Source organism: Lactuca sativa, chromosome 4 (genome assembly GCF_002870075.4).
Source record: "Lactuca sativa cultivar Salinas chromosome 4, Lsat_Salinas_v11, whole genome shotgun sequence".
In the NCBI taxonomy this organism is placed as follows: Eukaryota; Viridiplantae; Streptophyta; class Magnoliopsida; order Asterales; family Asteraceae; genus Lactuca; species Lactuca sativa.
In genome coordinates this window covers 125,018,167-125,031,312 of record NC_056626.2, presented here as the reverse complement: position 1 = coordinate 125,031,312, position 13,146 = coordinate 125,018,167, and the positions used below count along the sequence as shown (strand labels likewise).

General features: G+C 31.0%; 2 long non-coding RNA genes across 11 annotated transcripts; both read left to right on the top strand.

The window, feature by feature from the left end:
- The first annotated feature begins 1,358 nt into the window (after nucleotides 1-1,358).
- LOC111877930 (uncharacterized) lies at nucleotides 1,359-4,222 on the top strand. 5 transcript variants are annotated; one of them, XR_008231704.1, is made up of 3 exons: nucleotides 1,359-2,065; nucleotides 2,620-3,034; nucleotides 3,820-4,222. It is a non-coding gene; the product is annotated as an uncharacterized LOC111877930 (long non-coding RNA). The 5 variants fall into 5 exon arrangements; XR_008231705.1 differs by having other exon boundaries at nucleotides 2,288-3,034; XR_002845565.3 differs by having other exon boundaries at nucleotides 1,359-2,712; nucleotides 2,980-3,034.
- A 3,343-nt stretch (nucleotides 4,223-7,565) lies between these two features.
- Nucleotides 7,566-11,676, top strand: LOC111900344 (uncharacterized). 6 transcript variants are annotated; one of them, XR_008231703.1, is made up of 9 exons: nucleotides 7,568-8,100; nucleotides 8,315-8,579; nucleotides 8,672-8,819; nucleotides 9,038-9,104; nucleotides 9,186-9,546; nucleotides 9,682-9,761; nucleotides 10,211-10,312; nucleotides 10,881-10,938; nucleotides 11,360-11,676. It is a non-coding gene; the product is annotated as an uncharacterized LOC111900344 (long non-coding RNA). The 6 variants fall into 6 exon arrangements; XR_008231700.1 differs by having other exon boundaries at nucleotides 7,566-8,100; nucleotides 9,682-10,312; XR_008231699.1 differs by having other exon boundaries at nucleotides 9,186-9,761.
- The last annotated feature ends 1,470 nt before the right edge of the window (nucleotides 11,677-13,146 follow it).

Genomic DNA, 13,146 nt, shown 5'->3' with positions numbered 1-13,146 from the left:
ATTAACAAAGATTATAACAATAGCTACATGATTTAGGATGTCTTGAAGACCAACAATTAGCGGGAAACACGTCGATGGACATTGTCTGATTATAAAATTAACAGTAATATCATGCATGTTTGCAATTACAAAACAAGATAATAATAATAATAATAATAATGAAAGACAAAAATAATAAGATGAAAGATCAAATCACCATGGACACAATAAATAATAAAATGGATACAATCAGTAAAATCAAATATAGAATAGTTTAAAAAAAACAATTTGATGAAACCTTGATTGATTTGATTAGTGTTAGCGGTGACTAACAATACGGTAAAACCCTATAAAAATCTATTAAAACTATAAAACAAAAAAAAGTCAATATTTCTAAGAAAAAATTACAATAAAGATGCAGTTGGTTTGTGTTATGTAGAGAGAGCTATTTCGATAAATATATATATATATATATATATATATATATATATATATATATATATATATATATATATATATATAGGGTTAGGTTCATGTGAGACGGCCTAATTTTGTGAGACCGTGAGACGTATTTTTTAATTTTTTTTATTTTTTTTAGTTAATTCAAGTTTTGAAAATAATATTTAAAAAAAGAATTTTTTGATTTTTCCATTTATTTTGCATTTTAAAATTATTTTTAGAATATGTACAATGTAATATTCTATTTAGAATATTTCACGTATTTTTCAAAAAAAAAATAGAATCTTTTTTTTTATTTTTTATTTTTTTTAGTTAATTCAAGTTCCGAAAATAATATTTAAAAAAAGAATTTTTAGATTTTTTCATTTATTTTGCATTTTAAAATTATTTTTTAGAATATGTCAGTATAATATTATATTTAGAATATTTCACGTATTTTTCAAAAAAAAAATACGATATTTTTTTTTATTTATTTTTTATTTTATTTATTTTTTTAGTTAATTCAAGTTCCGAAAATAATATTTAAAAAAATAATTTTTGGATTTTTCCATTTATTTTGCGTTTTAAAATTATTTTTAGATTTGGTCTCACGGTCTCACAAAATTAGAATGGTTTCAAATGAACCTGAATATATATATATATATATATATATATATATATATATATATATATATATATATATATATATATATATATCTTACTACCTTATAAAAGAAATCCTATTATTTCTAAAAATAAATTGAATATAATAATAATATTTTTTAAGACGTCCAAATCAATAAGCTAATAGTACAACTAACTACTAATAAAATAATATTAAATTTTAAACTTAATTCCATTTAAATTAAATTGTACAAATAATAATACAACATGTATAAATATGTAATGCGATAATAAAATATCTTAATTCATTTTCACCCGACTCTTTTATCTTGCATGATTATCTTGGCCTGGTCCTCCGCCTTTATCTCCGAATTTGAACCCAAAATTTGAAAACTCGGATTCTCCCTCATCTCTTCGTTTACATCTCTGATAAATTCAAGATATACATTTTCTTTATCATCTTCTCTATTCACTATTCATAGGCTTTCTTGCTCTAGGGTTTTAACGAGGTCTGTTTTCTTTGCAGGTAATTGAAATCACCAATATATCGATGGACAAACGTAACAAGAAGTAAAAAGATTATGTGGTTCTGTTCCATTCCCTTCTCCACTCCGATTTACCTCATCCCCTTTCTTCTGTTTCAGTTCTTTCTCTTCAATCCAACTCCTCTCCACTCTCTCTAAACCTAATTAGTCGCAATCACACCAACAACACCACACTATTGCACCAGTCATGCACTACCACCACTATGGTCTCTCCCCATAGAAAATCCCTAAACAGTCGTTTCCGCCACGGGTAGGACCTACGTCGGTTACAACTCTCTCTCTCTCTCAGTTGGTCTTCTCTTCTTCAGCGAAGAAGAATATATTTTATTTCGTTTTTGGTCGATTGTATGTGTTTATATCTATTTCTTTGGAGATATGATCATGGATTAATGTTCACTTGGTCTTTACAGGTCATTGTTATCAGGCTAATTATCACTATTTAAAGGAAGCATTTTCTGGCTTTAGGAACGTCATTAGAGGTAACAATTTGTAATAGTGTGTGTAAATGTGTAGCTATATGTATGTGTATGTGCCTGCAAATGTGTATAATTGTTTATGTAGGTATGCATATGTGTCTACTCGTGTGTGTATCTGTGTGTAGATCAGATTTGTGTTTCCTTTTTCTTGTCCTCTCTCCAATCTCTATTGTAAAAAATCCTATTTTGATTTTATTTTAATATGATGCATATGTCTTCTTCAAGGTTTACAGGTGCATTTTTCTTATTCGACATCATTCTTATCTTCACAATGTGCTTGGTTCTTGGGAATAATTCCTACTTCTCCTATAGTTGTTTGAAGATAAAGGTGGTTGGCACTGTTATAAAGCAAGTCCAGTGTGTGGATTGAGGACCAAATCTTGCTTCTTAATAATGAAATTTTCCTTAAAAGTTAGTTGGTTTGTATGGGTGTCCAAAATCCGTTATCTGAAGTTTTAGACTTCATGGCAGTGGCACCTAGTGGTTTTGTTGTGGGATTTCAGTAGACTTTTTTTTTGCCAAAACCCAATTTAGTGTAATAGTTTTTCGTTGTTTAGGGTTACAAGGAAGAGGCATGGGAGGTGGTTGAGCATATGAGTCATGAAGACATGCATCTGCAGGAAGTTAGTGAGAGCCATGGTGGAAAAGAAGTAAAAACCCTTCTTATTATTTTAATTTAGATCATACCCTAAAAACTTTATGCAATTTATAGCATGATATGATATTGGAGGCTAATATTGAAAAAAATACAGGTTTCTTAATTTGTAATTGATTTGGGATTGGTTTTTGTTGGCAGTCACCGTTGGGTTTCCCTCTATTTACTCAGAATTTATTTGATTTTAGTTGTCACGGGAGGAGCATGATCTTTAATGTGATTTGTTCATAATTTTTATTTTCTTATTTTATTATTTGATTAGAGCATATAAAAGATCTGGTAGCAATGAAGCAATATAAAAGTGTCCCAATACAAAGGTATGATGCTTGCTCCTCTCACGTTTCTGTTATTTTACTGAGATTCCATATGATAAATTCACTTCTTTTTGTTGTACGTCTAAAAATCTATAGGTGGTCTTCCTGATTTGTTATGTAAAAGCTTCGATTTTGATTCTTAAAGAAATGGCAAATTTATAACTGAGATTTTGCCAGTTTCCTAGGTTCGATATTTGCCTTTTGATTCCCAAGTTTGGATTTTTATTTTCAAATCCCTTTGGCAAGTTGCTAATTCTTTATTCTTTGATCATATAACCTTTTTTCGTTTACGCTTCTGGTGACATCAGATTGTAATTATATTGTGTTTTTTTCAAGTGTTTCTTTAAACTAAACTAGAGGATTTCCTCCACACGATTACATATGAGGATAAGAAGCTCAAAATCTTTAACATGCTATATGATTTTTAATTGGTGAGATATTGTGCTTTTTTCCATTTACATGTATTTTAATCAAAAATGATGATGATCCTCATTTTTAATAAGGCATTGTCATGCTCTGTTTGGGGAAGTTTCCAAATTTGCTATCATATTAAATGTAGAAATTACATTTACTCCACTCTCACTTCATGTGGATCCACACATATATCCAATGGATTCTGTAAATGGTATATATAGAAAGTTTTACCTATCTTTCAAATTTTAGTTTATATATTTTTGATGAGAATATCTGATGACCGAACATATAAGCCAATTAGAATTAATGTTCAATTTTGGTGCTTTTTATGCTATGGGAATTTCATTAGTTCCACATATTTATTCACATAACAGTGTCAAGACTCAGAGTCACTCTACATATCTGCTAAGTGAAAAAAGTTCCTCCCTTGGTGAGAGAAGACCGTTTGATCCAATATTTGACGGTATTACCACTGGTGTTGCTTTGGTGAAATCAGTTTTCTGGTGGTTTTATGGTGTTGCGCCTGTTTACTAATCAAGACTTCACAACGGGAACTTTACATACTTATTGTGCGAAGATATTAGGGTTTATTGATTTTCTTGGTGATTTTTGGATTCAATACTTTAGTTATCTTCTTATTTCATGTGTTGTTGATCAGTGAGCAAGCACTTTTGTGCTTAAGTTTGCTAATATTCCTTTATGTTTATCTGAACCAACTCTTTGTAATGTTCACTTTTTACTGTCCTATAAAGATAAGAAAACAATCACATAATCACATATACACAACTAAAGTTGGCATATACTTTTTTAATGTCATATATCATTACAGATTTAATAAGATAAAAAATAAAGAAGGATCTTAAAATTCCTTGACATGAGGAACATATTTTGAAAATTCATTTTGAAATTGGAAATCTGATAAAATTTAGGTTATTTTGTGAAACCATGTCAAATGTGTCTAGAATTTTTCTATTAAATCAATGAGATCAATTTTTGTTCATTTAAACAACATTTTCCAGTGTTCATATAAAATTGGAAATATGAAAAAATTAAGGCTATTTTGCGAAACCATATGTCAAATGTATCGAGATTTTTTCTATTAAATCAATAAGATCAACTTTTATCCATTTAAATAAAATGACAATTGCATAAAACAAGCAAAATGTCATACCAAATAGTTTGCCCAACATAGAAACCCTAACCATTAATGTTTAACATCTTACATTCAAATACACTCTCCACATAACGTATGTATTGTTGTTTGAAAGTCAAACTTAATTACATTAACCTCAAAAAAAGAAAGTGCGTACAATACCTTAATAAATATTAATCAAATAGAACATGAGGGTGACAATAGAAGCAGCAGTAACAATCTACTTTCGCAATTTGAAGTACAAACACACTCATTGGAGCCTCCCTTTTCTTAACCTTTCCATTTATTTCACCATTTGCCAGTGTTCATATGATAAACATGTCTCCCCAAAGCTCATTGACATCAAACGCCCCATTGTAAGTCATCTGGTATTTCAAAAACATACTTAATATTGCACTTTGTTTGTAAGTTAATTGAGTATTGGAAATGTGTGTTTGTTTGTTGCAAATGGTTTTACAGTATATATTGCTCTTTGTGCTTCTTGTATGTTTTTCTGGTTTGTAACCCTTCCTTCCTCATATTCCTTTTGTTAGGGTATTTTTATTTGAATATTATATAAATTGTCTTGCAAAATTTTAAGTAAAGTGTTGTAATATCCATGCTTTATGCAATGATTAACTTATCAAGTGAATTTGAAACTAGCATTAAATACCAAACTTTTATGAGACGATGGATTTTTTAAACAATAACATGATTAAACATACTAAAAGTTTACGTATTTTTATGTACATGTTAAATTTAATTTTATCACAAAAACTAAAAGCAAAACATTTTTTTTGGTTTTTGTTGTAATTTTAAAATTAAAATAAATATAAATAATGTTTTTCTTTTATTTTGAAAATTACAACAAATAATATTTTGATAATAACGTATAGCTTTTATGTTAATAAAATTCTTAACCAAATTATATAATAATAAAATAAAAATTTTAAGATATAGTTTCATATACACCCTAAACATTGAAATATAAATCGTAAAGCCAATAACCACTTCTAATGTTAACGTTATTTGTTAACAATATAAATTGTAAGCCCCTTGCCCTCTTCTAATGTTATTTGTTAATGCATAGCGTGTTTTATTTAAATATGAGGTACTCCGTAAAGAAACAAACCACTAAAAGATAACTATTCGTAGTGTGCTCAAAGAAATTAATTTATCGTCATCTGAAAAAAGATAAAATTTGTTGTAAAGAAACAAATTACAACAGGATTAGTGTTTTAGTGTACCTCTCAATTAGTCGCCAATTTATATATAATAATGAAATTTACGAATTAATGTTCGTCGTCAGCCGTATGACACAGATACCCGAAATGAAAATACACTACTTTCAAATAAACGACAACCTACTTATATATAACATCTAACATTAATATTTTTTCTTAAAACTAATAAAAAAATTACTAAACAAATTAAATAAGCCATTAAGAGTTTAATATGATTTTTTTTCATATATGACTTTCATAGACTTTCATATAAAAAATGATGGTTAAAAAGAAAGTTTACATCGAAATTAAAATATTTGAAATAAAGAGAGAAGATCATGATTAAAAAGAAAGTATTCATCGAAATTAAAATATTTGAGGCATATAGAAAAAAACTAATTGTCTCTTGAAAACTAACTGATCATATTGAAAACATATATTCCAACATATTGGCTATTGCATTTGTCAAAGAGTAACAAATCGCCTCTCTAAACAATTCGTTGAAAATGATTATTCGTACCGCTGCATTGCGCGGGTGCACTACTAGTTTATATCTATATATATATATATATATATATATATATATATATATATATATATATATATATATATATATATATATATATATATATATATATATATATATATATATATATATATATATATATATATATATATTTCACAATGAGTCTCGGTGAGAAAGAAGTGATTATTTTGTGTTATTAGGAAAAAGATAGATTATTTTGTTAAATATGTTTATGAGATGCGATAATTTTGTGGTTTTTTGTTATAAATAATATATTAAAAAAAAAAAAGACATTTGTTAAGTTTAATTCATATAGCTACACTTTTGTTTTTTTAATCCGAGATGTTCGATCTTACAGATAACACTCCACAATCCACATGCATTTGGCAGCCCATCTCGGCTCGCGCTATTTACGTTCAAAAGGGATTCTGAAAATAATCCGTGAATCAGGAGAATTTAAGCTGAAGAAACCATCGCCAATATTTAATATCAACACTTATAAGTGCCCCTTATCTACGCTTTTAATGGTGATACATACAATCACATTTGATGATTTCAAGAAAAAAACAAATTAAGATTAAACTTTTATCCAATAATATATTTTTATAACTAAATATTAGATACGAGAAGATGATTTATACTAGAATATTATAGAAAGAGAAATTAAATAACATTACAGTTGTTGACCGTTGATTCATTGAAGACGGTTGTTGGGAAACAAATGCATGGTAAATACATACGACAGTCGTGGATCTTTTCCCAGACGCGGTGAGTGAGGAAACGGTCTTCTTCGTGTTGACGCCGCCGGTGCATTGGTTGATCAGGTCAGAAGGCGGAAGGAAGCGTATTTCCAACGACGGAAAAGCCGGCAACAAGTCTAGTCAATTCCATTTCCACCCATTATTATACTATATATTAAAGTTATCTGTCCTTAGCTACAGTTAACTTCCTAAGCTTTTGGCAATTTTGACCCTTTATTTATTTCTCTATTGTCACTTGTGGCTGGCCTTATTCTAATTTCCTGTTGTTGTCTTTGTTTCATTTATTCTAAATTGCCGTTTATTCCCCTTCTGCTTCCCTTTATTTGTCTTGCATTTATTTTAATATGATTCTTCTTCTGTTCGTACATGACTTGCTTTTAAATTTTCTACGTGTCTTCCCTGTCGTTTATTGTCCACGTGCTCTTTTCTTCTTTCTCCCTGTTTCTTTTGGGTCAACTTCCACCGCTGTTTCTTTCTTTTTGTTCTTGCTTTTTTTTTTGGATAGGTAACTTCTCTCTCTTCTTCTTCTATTTCCCCTTTTTGTTTTACAGAAGATGAAGATGTGGATGCAACGGGGTTCGATCAGTTGGAAGAAAAGGTTTCCGACAGGGCCGAACAGAAGGAAAAGAGAAAAGGCAATTGGTCTCGGTGGTGATTGACGAACAGGGGTATGGCGATCCACACCCAGCGGCGGCAGTAGGTGGCTCCACCACTTCTTCCTCTTCTATTTCGTTCGTCCGGCAGCAAACTCAGATGGAGAAAGCATGGTGGAGTTGTCCCCTTCTACAAATGGCGGCGAAGCGCACCTGCGACGGTAGTAGCAGCGGACGAAAGCTGCGCCGGTAGTAGCATCGGACGAAAGCTGCAATCACGACAGCAGCAAATGGCGGTGAACAAGTGTTTGGTGGCTGTTGTGGAGTTAGAAGGGAAAGAGAGTGGTGCGACGGGGTGGGTCTCGGTCTATGGGATCAACGAGAAAGATGGAGACGGACTGCCTGTTGCGGTGATTGCAGGTAAACAGACGGGGCTGCTTCAGCAGTCCCGGGTTCTTTCTTTTCCTTTTTTTATTGTTTGATAAAAATCATTGGGGTGTTTGGGATCGATTCTTGACAGAAATCGTTCCCTTGCTCTTCCTCTTTCCCTTCTTTTGACTGTAAATGTTTAACCAACATGTTTAGATGAGCTTTTGGTGTGTGTTGGGTTTCATTCGTTTGTTTATGTTAATAGAAATCAAGGCAGAAGCCACAAAGCTTCAATTTGGATAAACTATTGGCAAATTCACCTCCATGGCCTCCAATAATAAGTACTACCCTTGATAGAGACATGATAACAGTGGAGTTTACCAATCTTATAATATCGGATTCCAACGTGTAAATGGTTTTCAGATCGCGTCGCCGCTAGCATCTCATCTAACCCGAATCTTCTTTGGCAGTTCAATCAATCAAAACTCCTAACCTTGCAACAGAAAACCAACAAACAGCCTACATCTCAGGTATTCTTTTAGTAAATCTTATTATCAACCATAGCGTCTATTTCTAATAAGTCAAACATAAACATCGTGGGTTGGGTTGTATTGTATTGTAGGTCAATGATTCAGAGACTTGGGCCATCTCCATCACGAAAATCGACCGGCCTGGCTTAGGATCAGGCTTCGCAGCGAGGTGGGAGGCAAGGAACTGTCACTGGTGTTGAAATGAAAACGAAGGTTGGGACAAGCAGGTAGTAAAAGGGGGTAAGTAAAGTAACAGGTTCTTCCAATTTCTTCGATTCTTAACCAAGTTGTCATTTTTTGGTTTCTTTTTTATTGGGTTTCATGAACTGTGTAGTTTATATTGAAATTGTACGACTTAATTACATGTCTGATGATAACACTAATTTCGTCATCTACCACCACCTTAACAACTTTTTTTAACTTTCATATCTCATGTTTTGTTTTGTGTTTGGCTGTAGGAAGCTCCTGCTATTGTCAAATCTTACTATCACCAAAGAATTGTTGTTTGCCCTGTTGTAGAAGGGGGTGAGTCTTATTTTTCTGTAATTTTAGAGACTTTAGTGTATGAACTGTATATAAATGCTTATACTGATCTATTCTTTTCAGATTCCATCTTTTGGGTATGGTGGATGATGTTAAGGGTTATACACAACCTAATAGTTCATCTTCACTTTCTTTCATAAAGTCAAAATATAGATGACTGAGGGTTTATCCGTTTCATTTGCTACTTTGGAGATGCACATTAGAATGGAGTATATGTATCAAATTAAGTATCACAATCAAATGATTTGACTTGCACATTAGATGTTTGACAGAATGCCTGAATGAAACTGATCAGATTCTCTTGAAAGCAACTTTTGATTATGGATTTTATTTACATTTACAGATTGATCTGCAAGTGGTCCCTCATTTTGAGTTTTCAGTCAAAAATCCACATGATGTTTGGGATGGAAAAAACATGGATTATGTAAGATAGGTTATTCAGTGTAGATATTTCGCATGGCTTGAAATAGAGGATGGAGTAATTTCCATTCGAACGTGGTTCAACAAATCATGAGTTTATTCATCTTTTAAATATTTAGAGCTTTTATGTTAATTCCAGGTGATGCTCAATACAGTTGTTGCTGCAATATTAGTGCTTAAAATTTGTACAGGTGGTGATTGGTCCTCAACACTTAAAAGGTAACCATTTGATTCAACATGTGGATATTGTAAACCAAAATCAAAAGTTTAACAGGTTAGCAAATAATTTTTATATATAAATTTTTATTCTCAACTTTTTGGATGTTTTTTGATAGAGTTTGGAGAGCAGGGGAATTGCCCCCAGGTGGTGTTTGTATTGCTAATGAAGTTCAAGCTAGATTTAGACAGAATGGCAAAATAGTCAACTTTTTCTTTTTAGTAGTTCGGATTTATTATTATTATTATTATTATTATTATTATTATTATTATTATTATTATTATTATGTGACATGGAATAAAAAGAAGTCTTTTTATCACATGCATGTGATATTATCAAAGTAGTCAATTTTAGTATGGTGAAAAATGTGAGGCAATGTATGTTTGATGAGAATAATCATGTTTTTTACTCGAGTTACTAATGATAATCAGTTTTTTTTTTTGGGATATAGAAATGAACGAGGAAGACGAGTTCAATGGCTGCAAGTTTAGGAAGGAGTACACACCACAACAATTCAATGATGAATCCATTAATTATCACTTACAATCACACGGTAGAGACAAAACTTTGTTCAAATGTTCCTTACTTTTTCCTATTACTATGTTCAAAGGTTCCATGTTTTGTGTTAATTTAAAATTCATATATTTCATATGTTTATTTGCAATCTATACCAGACACAACTTTTTCAAAATCAAATTCACAGTAATAAAAGCACAATCTTCTTATGTATATTCCTTATCTACAAGCACGATGTTCTTATGTACGGGACACGGTTTGATCTTTGTAATACATATCTTATTGATAAGTAAGCACCCATGGCAAGACGTGAGAAGGTAGTATTGTTATCTTTGATGAAATGGAATTCAAGATTCCATTCCAATGTTTGATGGATTTCACGTTTATGCTTACATGATAATGATGAAGATGATATTTTTGGTTGCTGCACATTGAAAGTAGAAAACGTTGAGCCACAGCTTCCAACTATCATCAGATTAAACTGTTATGCATAAAAATATTCTAAAAAAATATATCCATATTTTTTTATTCAGAAAATTAATAAAAACACATAACTTGCACTTTATGTATTTTACTATTTAAAATCAAGTTTGTTACATGTGCAGTGGTTTCAGGTTTAATCCCAGTAGCATAACCTTATTTAGGGTTGACCTGCCTGTCGAGGTTTGTTTTATTTTTATTCATTTATTGAAAATGCAGTCGGTTTAATTTCATGGTTAAAAATAAAAATAAATAAATGAAATGAAATGCATGTTTCTTATGGAGATGTGGATGACAACACAGAAGAACATATGTTGTCAAATATGAAACAGGCTGTGGATTCATCTGTTTAACAGAAGGCGAAGGCCACACATACGTACCCATGTTGGATGATACTTTTTTAAATGGATTCATTTTTCAACCACAAGGCTTTCATAGGAAATAAAAATAAAGAAATTAGGTTTTGGGTGTTGGATTTTTTTAATACATATCGTCAATATATTAGATATAAATAAATAAGACATTTCATTCTACAAATTTTTTGATGGAATATTGTAGGCTGGTAGCTAAACTTTAATTTTTATATGATTTTCTTTTGTCATAGATGAGTGAGTACATACTCTTATTGGGATCAAAATATTGGTGCTTTAGTTGATGAATCCACAATTGATGAGGGCGTTTTGGTAATTCGTCCAAATGCTGACACAGAATGCTTAAATCTGGGTATTTGTAAATACACTATAATATTATTCTTTTTTGCTTCTCATTCCCGCTTTCACATATATTGATTGTTTGGTTACATGGTTCTTTGTCATGCAACATAAGGATTGTGTTATACAAATATGGAGTATGTATTTTGTTTTTTACTCATAATAATGAAAATACACTCATCTAAATACAATGAAAATCCATTCAATTCAATTGTTTTTATCCTCTAAATTTACCATATATATACATGTTACAAAATAAAATATCCTTTAAAACACAAATATTACTTCCTACTACATACTAAGAAATACGATCACCAACGACACACTACCTATTGACTATGCGACATACGTAACCGAAAACCGAAAGACTAAAAGTCTGGTCGTAACCGAACCCCGCGGAGCGGGGTACCTCATTCTAGTTATTATTATTATTATTATTATTATTATTATTATTATTATTATTATTATACTATATTATTTAACTGTTTTGTAACCCCACCCCCAACCCCAAGGAATCCCATGAACGGATTTGATGCCTATTTATGTCCATTTAGCTTTAAAACAAAAATGTCAATTTACCTTTTCTTCCTTTTTACTTTATATTGTCTTGTAAAATATATCTCAAATTAAGATTTTTTGGGAAATATAAAACTCTTTTTTGGCTATATAAAAAAAGTCTCAAAAGTTCCTACAAAAAAGACTTCAAAAAACATATATATATTTTTTAAAATTATTATTTTGTTAAAATATAAACAACTTTACGATATATTTCTGGAATAAACAGTAATTTCTTAAGTTAAACATATGAGTGTGCGATATATATATATATATATATATATATATATATATATATATATATATATATAGAGAGAGAGAGAGAGAGAGAGAGAGAGAGAAAGAGATATGTTTTAACCCTTAGATTTTATATTCAAATGATGTATCGTATAATTATAATACATCCTTATACATAGAATCGAATACATCAAAGGGGTAAAATGGAGATTTAATACATATAAATTATTAAATAAATTCAGTTTTAACAAACATATTGTTATTTTTTGTTTTTATCTCATATTTTTTTAACTGTTCCTAAATTCATTCCTAAAATAAAAAATAAATGGGACCGGCTAATAAAAAACAACCCAGCTCCATCGATCCTCTCTCTCTATCTAGTCCAGGTATGTTCCCGCTCTCGTATCCCTCATCCTCGTAATTGTCTCTCTGACGAGATCGATCTTCGACTACAATAGAAGACGCAACAAGCCTACCATCCCTACCATTCTCTCAACCTTTCTTTGTTCCTATCGTTTCAATCCCTAGCCCTAGCTAACTTGTGATGTCGCCCCTTCAACGCTTTTGTACCTATAGACTGACGTCGTTGAGGTATATTCGAATTTGAAAACTAAACTGAGGATATTAATGTTGTTAATTTTGAGATGATTCGTGAGAACGTTGGGTGAAACTTATGTTATATATTGTTGTAATATGAATCTGGCCCGATTCCTGCTCCGTGAGAGATGGACAGAGGGGGCCTGAGAATCACAACAAAGGAAATAAGACCGTCAGTCGTCGCCCGGGAGGTTGTCCTAGAACGATGCTCCGACGATCAAGTCCGTTCGAGGTTCTGATAAGAGAGTGTGAATGTATGAGACAACGAGTTAAAGTTTAATGTTGGTCCCTT